Consider the following 17,674-nt stretch of genomic DNA (forward strand, 5'->3'; position numbering starts at 1 on the left):
CAAGAAACCTCATATCTTATTCTTTCCCATCTTATTCTTTCTTTTTGTTATAGCATAAAGTATCTTTTTCTAAGTGACCAGAAGGGTGCAGTTACACACACAACTGCAAAGACTGCACAAATCCAGGTTCATACAACAACAAATGAGACTATGTCTTCTTTAGTTAATAGGCAAACTTTCACATATAATGGTACCTGATTTATACTTAATTTAGTGTACTTTAAAGATGAAATTTAATTTTTGTTTGCTGTTGCCACTCATATCATAGGCACAAAAACAATAAAATGAAAATTTAGAGACAACTATGTAGGAGGAGAAAATTCAAAGAGATAAACATTCAAATAATCATCTCTGTAAAATGTTTTTACAATTTCTAAAATCAGTAAAGCTTAAAACTGCATGGTGATACTGGGACATGTATAGGTACATGTATTTATCTGGAACATGTTTAGTTTTGTATTCTATTCTCTCTGTACATATTTGTGTAGGAAAGACATGTGCACCAGTGTGCACACAAGCTCATAGGGACAAGAGGTGGGTAGTAATCACTTTTGTTTTTATCTGTGAAGCACTTTTTCTTTCCTTCTCTGATAAGAGTGCCACTGTCTTCCCCATTTGTGGAGACAAGTGAGTCAAGGCAGACAAATGAAATCCATTCTTAACTCAGGTTTTTCTTTACTTGGGGGTAAATATTTATGCATCCTGTATACATCTGTACTGAAAGCTTGAGGTAGTGGGAGTTAGTGTGAGGTCACCTGCACACTGATAGGAAATAAAAATTTTTCAAATAAGAATAATTCAGTTATTCTGGAGTGAGAGTTAGCATCCTAACTTTAATAATAGTTACAATAGACTTACTACCTTAGCAATCAGTGGATGTTCATTCTGGGAGCAAAATATAGAAAGAAAAAGAATTGGCCTCACCCAGTTTCATTTCTCTACCCTTTCAGGACCATTCTTACACTAAATAAATAAAGGCAGATCTCTCTTCCTTGTTAATAAAAGAATTGCTCTAATGTTTCTTCAAGTGAGTGTCATACAAGTAAAATTCTGAAAATCCTAAATAAATAGTACCATTCACCTCAACTTCACCTGGAAACTGTTCCCATTTCACCTATTGTAAAGAAGACAGTTTATGAAGAAAACACAGGGTTAGGGATGCTCCTGACACACTAAGAGGGGCAGAGAGATTCAGCATCAAAATTGGTGAGCTACCAATATTCTGGCTTCCCTCGCACACTTGTTTTGAAGGTGAAGGTGAGATTTAATTATCCATGCATGTGTGGAAGAAACCAGGATTACAGTGATTCTCTTATTTTATTTGATATCACAATTTGCCCTCTTGAGAAGTTGTGCATTTTTTCTAGTCTTAGCAATGGAGTTCATTGTCATTTCTCTTCAGAAATTTCCTCAGGAATTCATTTGGCATATTCTCTCCCTATAGATGGTTTATAATATTTTAAGTATCATGAGTTTTCTTCGTATTTCTTGAAATTTCTCAATTTAACATTCAATGAGCTTATCAAATTCACGAATGGGTCCTAAAATGAGCTTATTGTATGTTGATATTTTCCCCTTAATTTGGATTATTCTTTTTTAGTTTGAGAAAGAAACTGAGTGAATGAAATTATGAAACAATTAATCAAAAATATTAGCCATCACAACACTGTGCCTGTGGCATAATATGTGTGACTGTATTTAATCATGAACAGTTTTATTTCTGGTATTTTCTCATACTTATACTTATGAAGCAAAGAAACGATTGGGAAGAAACATTATTTGACACTGAGCCGCATTTCTATCTTTAGTATCTAACTTTTGTTATATCTCTGAAAGGATTTTCAGCATGAAAGGTGGGTTCTAACTTTAAATGCTGACATGCTCATGTGATCCTAAGTATCACAATGCCTACAAAGACGCTGAGGTATTATCCATTCTTTTTGTCTTTAATTTTATCTTCCTATCTGCTTTCTTCCCTTTCATCTTTCATTCATTCCCCTCTTTCATTTTCTCATTCCTCCTCGTCTTTTTTCTACACTTTGTTGTTGCTGTTGTCTTGCTTTGTGTTTTGGATTTAAAACAGGGATTTAAATTCAGAGTCTTTTGTTTGTGAAGCAAGTACTATCCATTTTAACCAATCATTTTTTAGTTAAGGTCTCTCATTCCCTCCAGCTTTCCACTCCCCCATGACCTTTCTACATATGCCTCCCTCATTGCTGGAATAATAAGCATGAATGACCATGCTCTGGTTCTTTCCACTAAATTTTTGCCCAAGTTGGGATCAAACTGTGATCCTCCTACCCTTCACTCATGTTATAAAACTGTGTTTCCCTGTAGGTATACATCACAAGTTATAAATTCATTTCTCAGTGATGAGCATGTTGGTAATCATTGTTTTGCCAGTCTGGAGTGGGAATGCAATGGAGAATCATGAACATTTGAGTAATGCTCTGCATTTGTTCCAAACAATAAAGAAGTCATGTATACATAATGGTGTTACATAACATCATATTGTGTTCCAAATGATAGCTCTCTGTTTGGTAAGTAAATTCTAATGTGTTTGAACACTGATGATAATGCCAAAAAATCTATAAGTACATATCTTTATTCCAATGCACAAGTAAATATTTTTTAATATTTGTTTAAATATGGAGTGATGGAGATATTGGGTTATATGATGATTGTACATTTAACCGTTTAAAGTATCCAAACCATTTTTGAACATCTCTCTTTTTTACTATCCCTTATCTCATATTATTTGTCCAAATTAAGAAGCTATTCTAAAGATACCAGGTAGATATTTCACAATAATGTATGATACTGATACACTTGCATATTTGCTACTTCACTTAAAATTTCATGTAAAATGTGTTGCATCCTTTAGCTTGAGAAGTGAATCAGATTATGCTTCTAATTTGCATGTCGTTATGGGTGATTGAGAAACTTTTAGGGCCATATGACAATTTATGTATTTATTATATAAAATATCTTTTGAAAGTTATTGCTCACTCTCTGTGTGTTGCACTTTTTTCTGACCTGTAAAATTTGTTTGTATATTCTGAGAACTTTATTCTTATAAAAATTTGTTATTCAATGTCTATTCTCTCTGTGCCTCTCTTATTTCAATAAACCTTGCATGTCACAATTAACTAAACCATGTCAGCAACTCATGCAAACTTTTCATAATGTTGGATATCTCAGGAATATCTGAAAGGAAACATGTTAAAAAGATACTTTATTGGTCATGTATAGTAAGAAAAAATTTAAAAGTACTATAAAGGCCAATTCAAAAACTGATGCAGCAATACTACTCCTAGAGATATACCAGAAGGAATGTAAGTCTGGATACCATAAAACTTCCACACCAATGTTTATTGAAGCACTGTTCACATTAGTTCACAATAGCCACAATATAAAAGACAAGCAGATGCCCTACAACTGATGAATGGATTAAGACTATGTGATATATATATATGTGTGTGTACATATATATTTATATATATATATCTATATAAAACACACACCCACAAACATATATATAATGGAGTTTTATTTAGCCATATGGGAAAGTGAAACCAGGTATTTGGTAGATAAGCAGAAAAAAATAGCAGTACATCATGTTAAGAGAAATGACCCAGCCTTAGAAAGACAAAGGCCACAAGATTTTTTTCTCAGATGAGAGAGATAGACATAAATATAAGCAATATTATGAAAAACAGATTATGCTAATGGGAGGTCACCAACAGGATATGGGAACGTAAAGGAAGAAAGTTAGTAAGGTGAATATGGTTGCTGTACTTTGTATAACAGAATGAATATAGACTATTTAAACCTGTTGAAATCATCATAGGAAAAGTCCAGGGTAGTAAGGAGAAAAACTAGAGGGCATGAACAAATTTGGATTATAGTAGTTATACATGGAAATATCATAAGGAAACTCCTTATATGGTATCTTAAACAAAAATCACTCTTTTTAAATTGAAGAACAGGAAGGTAAAACAGCTCCCTGTCTGTAGTCGGTCCAGTGGGAGGATGGAGGACATAAGGAAATTCTTAAGAGGCTGAATGTACAAGAAATATTAAATATTCATGTGTGAAAATGGAAAATGAGATGTGTTGAAACAATTCCAGGAATGAGGTGAGGGGAGGATAAAGGAGAATGATGGAGGGGGTGAATTAAACTATGATATTTAATAAGAACATTTGCAAATGTCACAATGTACCCCCAGTACATTAATAATACAATAACAGAAAAGGAAAGTTCAAGGGAAAAGAAAAATATGCAGACATTTTCAATGAATAAAAAAGCAAAATATTGAAACACTCAGAATTTTCTTAGGGAGCACATGTCCATTTACTTCTGATGTCATTGATTCCTCAAAGATAAGAGTCTACTCTGACAATAAAGCTTCCCATTGCCCCCATCACATACATGTTCCTGAAGCTGTAGGTGAGGAGATTCAGGATAGGGTTGTTTCTTACATATGTCAGTGAAGTGATAGAATTTTCCTCAGAAGAATGGGACAAGGAGCACTGAATGCACCCTTAGTCCTGTTCCATTGAAAACAGATTACACACAGAAGTGAATTCATCAGATTAAAAACACTTTACATATGCTTTCAGTGAAGGACATAGTAAACAAGAAGGAGATATTCTGGGAGCAAAAGAAGAGGATCCCACTAGTGGAAATAAAATCAGCAGTCAATTGATGCATAGAAAAAAATTATTCACTAGGATTTCAGCAATAGCAACCTCGAGAACCTGACACACTTCATAGGTGATGTCAGTTTTCAGTGCCTGTAGAGAAGTTTAGTCATGTGAGCAATAGAAAACGAATAATAGAGACACCAAACATGATGATACAACATATTAAAACAGAATGGGTTCAGACTGAGGGTTTCTTGAGGAGTATATATTTCACAGGATTACAGATGGCTACAACTCAATCATATGCTGAAAATGATACACTCCACAAAACCCATGAAATAGTCATAAGATGAAGCATCTATAGGAGATGCTCTTGCTCTGAGCTTGGAAGTCCATAAGTATTTTGGGGACTGTGCTTGAGGTAAAACAAATGTCAACAAATGACAGATTAGGAAGGGAGAAATTCCTGGGATGGTTGAAGATGACAAGTAGGTTCTCAAATATAGGGACCAAGAATATGAAGGAGAATACTCCAAAGAGAATAAAGTGTATTATCTGATATTGGCAGCAAAGTTTGAAAGTTCTATGTGCTTTTCTGCTTCCATATTATTAGACTAAGTTCTCTGGAAATAGGCAAAAGCCAAAGAACCCTGCACGGTTACCAACTTACAGTTGTTTTTTATGGAATCCTCACCTATGTGGAATCCAGCCAATGAAATTGGTTCATTTTGGCCAAGGGGTGTCTTATTTCCCTTTAATTGTATATAATCATTCACATTTAATATAGCAATCACCTATTCTTTCTTTGTAACACCAACCTATTTATTTTATTTTCCCATTTGAATTTATGGACAGTAACATTTAAATTTGTTATGGCCTTTCTAAAATATTTAAAGATATTTTCTAAGGTGTTTTAAAATTTTTGTTTCTAGAAATTGAAGAGTCACACCAATACTAGCAAGTTTTCTACCACTCGAGTTATACTCTTACCCTTATTTTTAATTTTGTTTTTGAGGTAAGGTCTCATTAACTTTGTATCAGCTTCAGTAATGACTAGCCATGTTTTTTTTCTTTAACAGAAATTAACAAGTGAGCCTTCTGCTATTACTTTAATCTTCATGGTGATGTGACAGTTAACTCTCAGTTTCTAATTTTATCTAATTCCTATAACATTGTAACATTTACTATGAACATGCCTTGGTTCACAGCATGAATGATCATGCATTGTAGCCAGTTTTGTTATTGCTGTCATTATTAATATTTTCCTCTCCACTGTAATTAATGTGTATATACCTCTCATAAGTTACAATATAAGGCTGTGATTCAAAAATTGTGTTCATGAAAGATTTCCAGAAAGTAATATTTTCCACCAACATACTATCTTTATGAACTTTAAAAATTAATTTAAGCTCCTTAAATGCAAATTTCACATTTTCATATTAGAAATAGTAAATTGTGATTACATGATAAGATTAAAGAGTGAAATTGAATCAGGTAATGTCATAATCATTCTGCTTTTCTATCTTGTAATATCATAGATGTTTTTAAAAATGTGATTTCCTATTGTAAACATGTCTTTTCTATCTACTATTGGTTAACAACCTCTTAATCTGTGGAACCAATCTTTGAATTATGAACATTATAAATTCAATAGCTTGATTTCCTCTTTGGACTTTTATAATACATTTATCAATAGTAAAGATATTTATGATTCCTTCTTTTAGAAAATGACTTTGTTTTTCCATTTATTTGTGAATACTCTGGTGTGAACCCAGTGCCTCACACTTGGAAGGTAAGAGCTTTACCACATGAGCCACTGTATGCACCTTCAGAAAATGACTTTGCAGTGAAATTTTTCAAGAAGTGTTAGTCTGCAAACTAAAACCAATAAGAGTAGCAAAGAACTGTATGCCACAAACACCAACAAGAGTAACAAAAAACTGCATCCATGACTAAAGTCAAATACAAGTCATATGTCATTTTTGTGCTCATCTGATCCTGCACATGAAATGATATATAAATAATGGAAGAAATCTTAATATTAAAAAGTTATGTAAATAGAAATATCTATGATAATAAAAAGGTAAACATCAGCTGGTGTAAGTGGCTCAAGCCTGCAGTCCTAGCTACTTAGGAGGCAGAAAACAGGAGGATCATAGTTTGAAGCCAGCCCAGGGAAATAGATCTCAAGATCCTATCTCAAAAAAAAAATCACAAAAATAGGTGCTGGTGTTGTGAGTCAAGGTGTAGCTCTGAATTCAAGCACCTGTACCTAAAACAATGGTAAAAATAAAAATTATAAAATTAATGTTTACATTTAACGTGAAGAATTTGGTCAATATAGTAAATATGCAGATATCACTAATTAATTAAAGACAGAAAATAATCACTGGGGAACAATTACTCTGTGAACATATTGTAGGGAAGTCTTCTATGAAATAGGAAATTTTGGAATGAGAGAAGAAAGATAAGTAACTGTTTTTCTAAATGTTTTTATGAGTTTATAATAATGTATAATATATTATGTGATGTATCCACACACGCAAATACTTTACAGCAGTACACTTTATCAGAGGAGTTATGGAAGGAAGAAACATTTTAGTTCAGAGAACAGATTATGTGGTCTCTCTATCTGCTGGCTAGCTTGATATAGAAGGATATTTGAAACACCAATATAATGGAGAGATAAGCAAGACATCAAGTGGACACAGTGTATGGGAAACACAGTAGGGTCGTTTGACAAATCTTTAAGTCTCTTTGACACCAGTAGATAAATATTTCCTTGTGGGAATATCATTTTCTTTCTAGGGATGTACATGGTTCTCTCCACCTAGTAGATTATATAAAACAAAAATATTGAATTTCTAAGAAATATTGAGCCCAAAATTCCTACTTGAACACAAGAGTGTAGACATAATAATGTTAAATATCAAGTACTCATATCTATTTTAAAGAATACTATGATGAAAAAAATCAGTTTTACTGATATTATGTTATGCACACATATATGCACATAAATGTGTATATATACACATATATGTCTGTACATATATGTCTGTATATATATGTGTATATATAGTATTATCTATAACATATATAATATCTAATATAGTTATCTATTAGATATATAGCTATATCTAACTATTATATATAGCTATATATTCTGATATAGTACTCATGGGTTTAAACCTTAAAGAATCAAATTTTGTTTACAAGAAATAAACCTGCCCAACCATGTTTATTTATTTTGGTACTGTTAAGATTAGTCAATTCATGGAATCAGCCAAGATCTGTATCCATAGGCAAATTGAAAAAAATATTTTGTATGTATATATAATGGAGTATTATCCAGCCATAGATGTTATATGCAGGAAAAATGAATAAAACTGTAGATTATCAGGTTAAATGAAAGAATTCAGCCACACAAGATAAATGTTATGTCTTCTTACGTATGCAGAATTGAGGTTTAAAAAACACATGGAAGCAAAAGGGGCACTCTATTAGGAAGAGTGGAACAGTGGATGGTGATGAGATGGCCAAGATAGTCTAATAGGAGTCAATAGGACAGAAGTACAAAGATGGCAGTATAAAAATATCATGGAGAACATGACATAATTGTTTTGTACAATTAATTAATGTGATATGATAAAGTCTCTTCCTCCATAACATTTAAGATACCAAATGAGCCATAATATCTGAAAGATTCTTCAAGATAAAGGATGTCATAAAAGTATGGTATCTACTTTCCTCGTTATAGAAAGTAGTAATATTAGCATTTGTGACTGTTAAATACAATATCTGAATGAATAAATCTACCCCTATTGCTGCCAGAAACAAATTTGAAAATTTTCCTTTGTGTAATCTTCTTTGTCCCTCCGGAGAGAAAAAAAAATATTTGGAGACTGCAAAGACAGTAGAAACATTTAATTGGGAGCCCTGGTAATTCAACCAACAGGCTAGAAACTTCAAATTTTCCCTTTTAACTTCCCGTGAGGGAGGTTACAAGTTTCCTTTAGCAAATTATTTATTACCTATGCCACCAATATTTCTGTTATTTCTCTACCTGATTTTACTAGCATACTTTACTTACTGATAAGTTGTTCCTTCTATATTGTAGTTATTTTTTCATGTTAGTGTCCAAAATAGCATTCACCAATAATGCAATTATTTAAGAGTTACTACACTCAGTGCAATTTCCTTTGTTCTTATTAAACATTCTTTGAAATGTTCAGAAAAATGGGGGGATTTCATCATTATATTTCAAGATACCAGTGTATAATATAGTTTGGTGATCATCTCCCACTCTAAATTTCTCCATAACATAAATGCGATAGTAACTTAATGCAATATCCCTTGTTGACTATGATTCAGAAAGAAACATTCTTTGTTTCCTTAGAAAATTGTTATTGGTTAATTTGTTTGCTGACACACTCTGCTCTGTCTGCTAATCACAGAGATGGATGTTAAATTTTCTCATATTCTTTTTCCATTGTGATTATGTTTATGATGTGTATTGATTGACTAATATTTGTGAAATATGTTACCCAAAATTCTTAGGTGAAGCTAATTGATCATTGTGTGCTATTCTTTTAATAGACATTAATGAATTTTATTTACTCTTACTAGTCATTTTTGTGTCTCTATTTGGAGATATGCTAGGTATGATGAATGACTTTTGTTATCTAGCTGATATGTGGGTCTCATCTTTATTATTCATTTAAAATGTGTATTTTCCATCACTTACAATACAACCAGGAACATGTAAGTCTCAGGAAAGGCAAATGACCAAACAAACTGAAATTATCAAACACACAAAGGAACCTGAGTTTATCAATATGAGAGGTGTTGTCCATGCTAACCTCTTACATCACCCTTGATTTCAGTTGCTCTTCTGTACCAGGTCATCATCTGCAGAGCAACTGCATATTCTGTTCTCTCTGCATAGAATGTTTCTTCAATGTGTACTGACTCACAATGACTCATCCTTCCTCTCAGCTGAATTCCTCTAATAAAGAAAACTCTCCTGTACACTTTTCTAAAGAATGGGTTACTCAGTGATATTTTCCTGTTTTAATTATTTTCTTTTCTATATGTATTAATAAAGCTGACCATTTTCTATCATGGATATTGTAAATATTTATTTTCCAAACTTATATAGGTTAAATCAGTAGTTGGGATCTTTCTCATTTCTAAATAGGCCAAAGGAGGTAGAACTGCGTGGAGGCTGAGTTCCTTTCCACTTTTCCTGTTGATGTGTGCTTCAGGGATATGTTCAACACTGGGCTGTATGTACACTCTGGGGAATGCAGCTACCCTAGGATTCACATGAGTACCCTTGTATCTGATCAACCACTTAGGTATCCCCTCAAGCCTGGAACCCTCTATCAGTGCCTATAGGTGGGGCAAAAAACATAGGTGTGAGAGCATATCCATTGAATGCCTTTGAGTTTCTCAGGATGATATAGGCAACAAAGCCAATGCAATCTTCACTGCATTATTGAGATCTAACAACATCAAAAAGTTGGTTTTAATTATGCCCCAGGAGAGCCCACACATAGCTGGTCTTTCTCATCTTTGCAGAGGTCAGGCCTCCAATTTTAAATAGCAGCACATTCCACATCCCTCTTCATTGCAGAAGATGGTTCCCAGAACATATATTTATCTGCACACTTATGTGAAAGTGATCATCATATCAAGAGCCCCTTGGGGATAGCTGCCCACTGAGCCAGTGAAGAGAAGAAGTCATTGGTAATGGAGATATGAAAGAGAAGTGCTTCTCATCCCCATGTAATAACCATAGATTATAAGAAAATTGATAACATTTACCCCAGTTAAATTTGATGCAGAGTATTTCAAGGAACCTAATACCAGCTCACTACACAAATCCAAAATTCCCCCATGTATGTAGACTGCATATTTTCACGGTGGTAGATTCTGTGCTTGTATTAATCAGTGGGGATTTTTCTCATTCTGCTTCACTTTTAACTACCCTCAAAGGTATGGTTTCTCATTTCCCTATTGCACAAACAACCATTTAGTGTTAGGGATCTCCAATATTCATTCAATTATGAAATTAAGTATTTCTTTTACCTGATTAAGTATAATTAAGTATTATTTTACCTGACTCTTGATTTTCAGGTTCTGCACTCCAATACTTTCCCACAACACCCCAGTTCCTGAGTGATTGCAAATTAGTTGTTTTGGATCATTTTGTTACAAATTGAACTCTAATCAACTATACGCCTTCATACATGTGTGTGTGTATACATGTAAAAGAATGTATACTTATATATATACACATAGATAGAATAATTTACATATAATATAAAATATACATATAAATATTTGTAATTTCATATATGTATATATAAATTCATATGAGTTTATATATCCTATATATATGTAAATATATATATATATATATGAATCTCTCTATATTAATCTCACATATAGAAATATATCTCTAGGAAGTCAGATGTACATAGGTAGATAGAGGAATAGGTAGACAGATAGATACAAAGATAGATGATATATAGAAAGAAAGAAAGGAAAGAAGGAAGGAAGGAAGACAAAGAAGGAAGAAAGAAAGAAAGAAATATTGATTCTGAACATTCTTGTTCTTACTACTCAAGTGCTCTACCATATGAACCACATCCCCACCACTTTGTGCTTTTAGTTCCCTGTCAGACAGGGTCTCACTTTTCTCCAGTCTCAGACCATAATATTCCTTCCTCTTTCTCTCATGTAACTGGGATTACAGGTATGTTCTGCCATAGCTGGCTTTTTCTGTGAGACAGCGTCTTAGTAACTTTCTGCTTTGGCTCTCTTTCAAATATGATATTCCTATCACAATCACCCAAGCATCTGGGGTTTATAAGTGTGAGTCACTGTGTTGAGAAACTTATCATTGACATTTATGATATTACATATTAAGGAAAAGAATATACATGTGATAATGACATACTATTTTTGCTTGGGAAAACAAATGTAGGTAATAACAAAAGCAATGTGCAACAATTTTTGGAAAAAAACAACTAACCTCTATGCACATGTTGTGTTTCACTTTGTGATATGGAGAAAAGCACAAGAATTTTGGAAGAACTTTACCAATAAAATTATAATTAAATAATATTACATGATGGAGTAGATGAAATGTGATGCAGGTGTGTGTATTTCATACACAGATTTATATCCACATGCATATGTAAATTTATTTCTGAGAAAAAGGCATCACATTTTTCCTAATTAATTACATTTCATGTTATACCTTAAGAAACTTGATCATCATTTTACCCCAATAAAATGGAAATAAACTCAGTTGTGACTTTAAAAATTGACTCAAATGAAAGAAATAGTACACATGGGATATACTTTAGTAGATAAAGTGCCTCAAACCTATTTTCTCCTCATTTTCTTCCTCCATTAATTTTAGGCAGTCCTTGTAGCCTGGGATTTCATGGACCAATCTGAGTAATGAGCTTTGTGCATTGAGTGTCAAAGGTAACATGAAGTCAACAACCCTCCTCTTCTCCTCAGGCCTCTGTTTTACATCTCCTGTATGTATGGCTCTGTATCTGTCAGCTCCTCCATTTTGTAATGTATTCTGAATATCTTTATGCAGCTGTATCATTGTCAATCCTGTTCACAGGAATGTGATGTCCCTAGCCACTGGGAATGGGAATATCTTTGAATTGACACTTCTTGAACATGACCCAGCAAAGGATCAGTTTAGCCCGGAAGTGCTGAAGGAAGTGATGCACATGGGATTGACAACTGCAAGTATTGTTTTCTCAACATGAAGACATTTTAGGTGGCAAATGAGAGGACAACAATATACAATCTTTAGTTAAGAAGACCATGAACTTTGTGTTCTTTATTATGGTGAGGGTAAAAAAATGTGTTTCAAAATTAGCTTTCTACCCACAGAATTCTACTTTTCATAGATGAGTGACCAACAGTATCAAAGATGTAGTACTTTCTGAAGTACTTCCTAAGCATTCTAAAAGGTTTACATTATTAGTCATAAGAACAGGAGGAAGATTTTAGCACCCACAAAAACATAAGCTGTTACTGAAAGTTTCCTAAACTTCAGGCACAGAGAAATGTGCTCTATGTAATTTGCTTCATTTCAAGTGCCTCATTTTCCAGTAGTTAAAAGTGCTCATATTATAGTTATCTTCCATAAAATGAAATAACATATTTATATTTTAAAGCATCATCTAGTAGTGTATTCAGTATTAGAGAATGAATCCATGTTTCTATCAGGCTGTCAGGCTGTGAGCACAGGGCATAATGCCAGGAGAATCTTGTCAGGATGTCCCCCTGGAAACCAAGAAACATTTCATTTTCCTATCTCTTTAGGAAGAGACCACTTACTCTCTTTTCTCTTTTGTGTAAATATTGGCACATCAAAGAACTTAGTAGTGGTGGCACCAGTTCATCTAGAGTAGGAATGACAGCCACAGATCACAGGCAAAGATCACACACAATATAGTAACAAAATAATTTGGCACAGGGATCTCTTTTGCCACCCCTGCAGGATAGTCTTGCAACTATTCACAAAACTAAAACTGGTTGTTTCAGTTCACACAATTTGAAAAGGAGACACAGTGTTAGGTCTTATTAACTTCTCAATTAGGAAACTGGACAAAGTTTAAAATTATACCTGAATTGACCATGTGGTTAAGACTTCTGGATCTCTGCTTAAAACTTACTTTTTGTTATGAAAAAATTAAAAATAATAATACCTAGTGAATTAGACAGTGTGACAATATAATTTTTACCTTGGCAGGTCCTGTTAAATATTTGTTAATATTGCTGAGTATTTGCATTGTTATCTGAGTTAATTTTTTGAAGCAACTTTACTGAGTGAGGATTAAACAGATAATGGGTGTTCCATATTTAGTTAAATTTTGATGACTGTATAAAGAGGTTAAAAGAAAACTAAAGGTATAATGATAAATTCATCTTCATGCCATTCAAATAAAATTTTCTTTGACCTGGAGTTATTGGTTTTCATTTTTTATGAGATTACTGTGTGTTATTCTTGGGCTTATGTATGTATAACTATGTATACAGAAGTATATGACTAAATTTATTTCATTTTTGGCTGCTCAGAACCAATAATTTCCCTGGCACAGCAGAAGTAACAAACAGGAAAAAATGTTTATTCCCCAGTAAGTAGATCCTCTCTTGTATCACAAAGCATTTCAACAAGCAGTGTGTCTTCCACAAACTTCACCTTACCTGTTTTCACTTTCCTCCTTATAGGTATATCCTAAACAAGAAGAAAGATAAAATAGCTACTATTTGTGTTTATGCCATGGCCTCATGACCAGGATTCTCCATTTAACCACATCCTCATCTGTCTATTAGGCATGCAGTAGCAGGACTAGCATAGGGGCTCAAGTGACAGCCCACCTGCTTGGAAAGTGTGAGGCTCTGAGTTCAATCCTTTGTACAGCCTAAAAATGTTTTAAACAGGCAGGTGTACAGAAAATGGAATCATGCTGACATACAAATAATTCCAACAATTAAAGTTCTGGTACAAATATTAGTGTGTGCTTATCTGTCAAAATACATATCCTGTATTGCTGACAACAATAATAGTTAATATATCAAAACATTTATAAATTCCAAAAAATATTCTCAGGTATTGGGTCTCAAAGTACCACCAGAGGCCAGGCATGGTGATTCAAGCCTGTATTTCTAGGTACTCAGGAGGCAGAGATCCAGATGATTACAGTTTAAAGCCAATCTGAGAAATAAGTTTGCAAGACCCCATATCAATCAATGGTTGGACATGGTGGCATGTACCTGTCATTCCTAGCTACACAGGAAAGCACAAATAGGAGAATCACCTGGGCATAAGCCAAACCCTATCTAGACAATAACACAAACAGGGCTGGTGGAGTGGTTCAAGTTGTAGAATGCCTACCGAGTAAGCATAAGCCCTTGAGTTCAGTCCCTAGTGCCTCCAAAAATAAAAAAGTAATGGAAAAATTTCAAATGCACATATTCTAATTGAATTGGATTTGGTTTGAGACCATGGGATCTCATTATTAAGAACCACAAGTTGCACGATTTAGAAGTTTTTAAATACTGTATTATGACAGCCATATAAATGAATTAGTTATTATTAATAATTTCAAATTTACAGGGTTTTTTAATGGTATTTTATGTGGTTTCTGTTTCAGGTATGTGTTTTATGGATGGTCATTTTATGTAGTTCTCTGCATTCCAATATCATTTACATTTCAGTGTGTATTCACACAGGAGAGTCCACCACAAGTAAGAGAATTGTTATCTATTTATCTGAAAGGACTGATGTGGAAATACTTTAATTAGAAATAAGAAAGATGGCAGTCAAATCAGGCCTTTAGGTCTTCAGATGTAAGGAAGATTTTTTGTGATCAGAAAAACAATGAAGTATTTTAGAACACTAGTATAGTGCATGAAATTAAGTAAATGAGTAAACATCTGTCTTTTCTACATTTACATTTTATTATTTAGTTTGGAGTTAAAACAAACCAATCTGCATAAAAGTAAAAGAAGTCAAAGTTTATTCTTATCATATTTAAAGATGTTTGACAGGTGCAGTGGGCATCAATTCCACATTTGGGTTCAGAATATCATATGATTGTGTCATAGGTCCCATTTTTTGAAAAACTGAATTTCATCAAACCATGAAACGAGGTATACATTAAATAACTTAAAGACAAGCAGATTTTGAGTGAGCAGTTTTACCATTGAAGGGGATAATTCAGAAAACCCAAAAATGATGAAAATGTCCAGGTAGAAAACTTGCAAGCCATAATTTTTTAAGATAATGAACTATCAACATTAACTTAGTGTTCAGACAAGGCACTTCTAGAGAATTAATGAATGATCAAATAAAGAGAATTGGTACAATTTTTCTCATAATAAATAAGGCCTATTTAATGCTTCTTAATTTTTTTGAATTAGAGATTTTTTTCTTAAAGAAGGTGGATATATATTATTTTACAGGGTTTTTAAAAACAGATTTTGATCATGTATGATTGTTAACACTAAAGCGCTTTGGATTTTTAACATTATCCAGGTGAGTGTCTATAAATCTCATATGAATAAAAGGAAGTGGATATCAAAGAATCCAGTAAAAATTATCAGGAACATTGGGTTTGTAAGAAATGAGAATTATTGCTGAATGTTTTGGGTCTCAATTGTGAACTCTTTACATGAGAATGAACACTTCAAACTGTCTGTAGATTCATGAATAACTGTTTGTTTTATCTTGCAACAAATTTTCTCTTTCAAAAGGCATCCAAGCAGTACAAAAACATAAAATCCAACACATTTCTCAGAATTCCATCTCATGGTTTTCTCAGAGGTTCCAGAACTTCAGCCCATCCTGTCTGGCCTGTTCCTGTCCACTTACCTGGTCACAGTGCTTGGCAATCTGATTATCATCCTGGTCATCTGCTCTGACTCTCACCTCCCCACCCCAATGTACTTTTTCCTCTAGAACCTGCCCTTGGCTGACATTGGTTTACGTTCCACCATCATCCCAAAGATGATCGTGAACATTCAAACTCTGAGCAGAGTCATCTCTTATGTGGGCTGCATCACTCAGATATCTCTTTTCCTACTGTTTTGATGTATGGATGACATGCTTCTGACTGTGATGGCTTATGACCGGTACGTAGCTATATGCCACCCCTTGCATTACACAGTCATTATGAACCCTCGTCTCTGTGTCTTCTCAGTGTCAGCGTTCTTAGTCATCAGCCTGTTGGACTTGCTGCTGGAAATTTTGATTGTGTTACAATCTTCCTGCTTCAAAGATGTAGAAGTATCTAACTTCTCCTGTTATCCTTCTCAAGTGCTTCACCTTTCCTGTTTTCATACCCTAATCAAAAATATAATCACATATTTTATTGGTTTCATGTTTGGAATTTTCCCAATCACAATGATCTTTTTCTCTTACTATAAAATTGTTTCTTCCATTCTGAAAATCCCATCATCAAGTGGGAGGTATAAAGCATTTTCTACCTGTGGGTCTCACCTATCAGTGATTTGCTTATTTTATGGAACAGGCACTGGAGTATACCTTGGTTCATCTGTATCACATTCTGCCAGCAAAGGAATGGTGACCACATTTCTGTACACTGTGGTCACCCCAATGCTGAATCCTTTCATCTATAGCTTGGGGAACAAGGATGTTAGTACTGCTCTGAAGAGGCTCCACAGTAGTGTCTTCCATTTGAAAGTGGGTTCAATAATGTAGGAAAATGAGACAGATTCTTATTCATATCAACTTGTTCTTTAATGGCTTTGATTTTTTTCCACCATGTTTTTTTTATTTTATTCATATGTGCATACAATGTTTGGATAATTTCTTCCCACTTCCCCTACCTCCTCCCTTTCCTCCCTACCCCCTCCTTCTTCCCCCCACCCCCTTGCTTCCAGGCAGAAACTTTTTTGCCCTTATCTCTAATTTTGTTGAAGAGAGAGTATAAACATTACTAAAGAGGACCAAGGATTTTTGCTAGTTGAGATAAAGATAGCTATACAGGGAGATTCCTCACATTGCTTTCATGTACATATGTGTTACATTCTAAGTTGATTCTTCTCGAACTAGTTCCTGGTCCCTTTTCCTATTGGTCTCTGCTGCTTTAAAGTTTCTGCATTAGTTCTTTTGCACTGAGGACATCAAATGCTATCATGTTTTTTTGGGTTTCTTTTCCACCAAGTTTTATACTAAAATGAAGTTAATGAGTTCTGGTGGCAGAAATGTGTACAAATTTTCAGTTGGAGAAAGTGGAACTCTCTGAAAACAGATAATAATGATGCATGCAAAGCAATGTGATAACAGTGGAACTACTCTGTGGAACTTGAGGAAAGTGGGAAAGGAAAAGAGAATGCATATCATAAGATGTGAATGTAGAGGATATAAGGATGTGTACTGAAAACTCTTGAAAAATAAGGTTAAGAGGTAAAAGCGTAAGGGACAGTATTTCAAGGGATTGAACAGACAAAGTAAAACACT

General features: G+C 33.9%; 1 pseudogene; it reads left to right on the forward strand.

Annotated features, from left to right (window-relative positions):
• The first annotated feature begins 15,682 nt into the window (after positions 1-15,682).
• Positions 15,683-16,912, forward strand: LOC141416174 (olfactory receptor 7E24-like; annotated as a pseudogene).
• Positions 16,913-17,674: the final 762 nt, after the last annotated feature.

This window comes from Castor canadensis, chromosome 14 (assembly GCF_047511655.1).
Source record: "Castor canadensis chromosome 14, mCasCan1.hap1v2, whole genome shotgun sequence".
Classification (NCBI taxonomy): domain Eukaryota; kingdom Metazoa; phylum Chordata; class Mammalia; order Rodentia; family Castoridae; genus Castor; species Castor canadensis.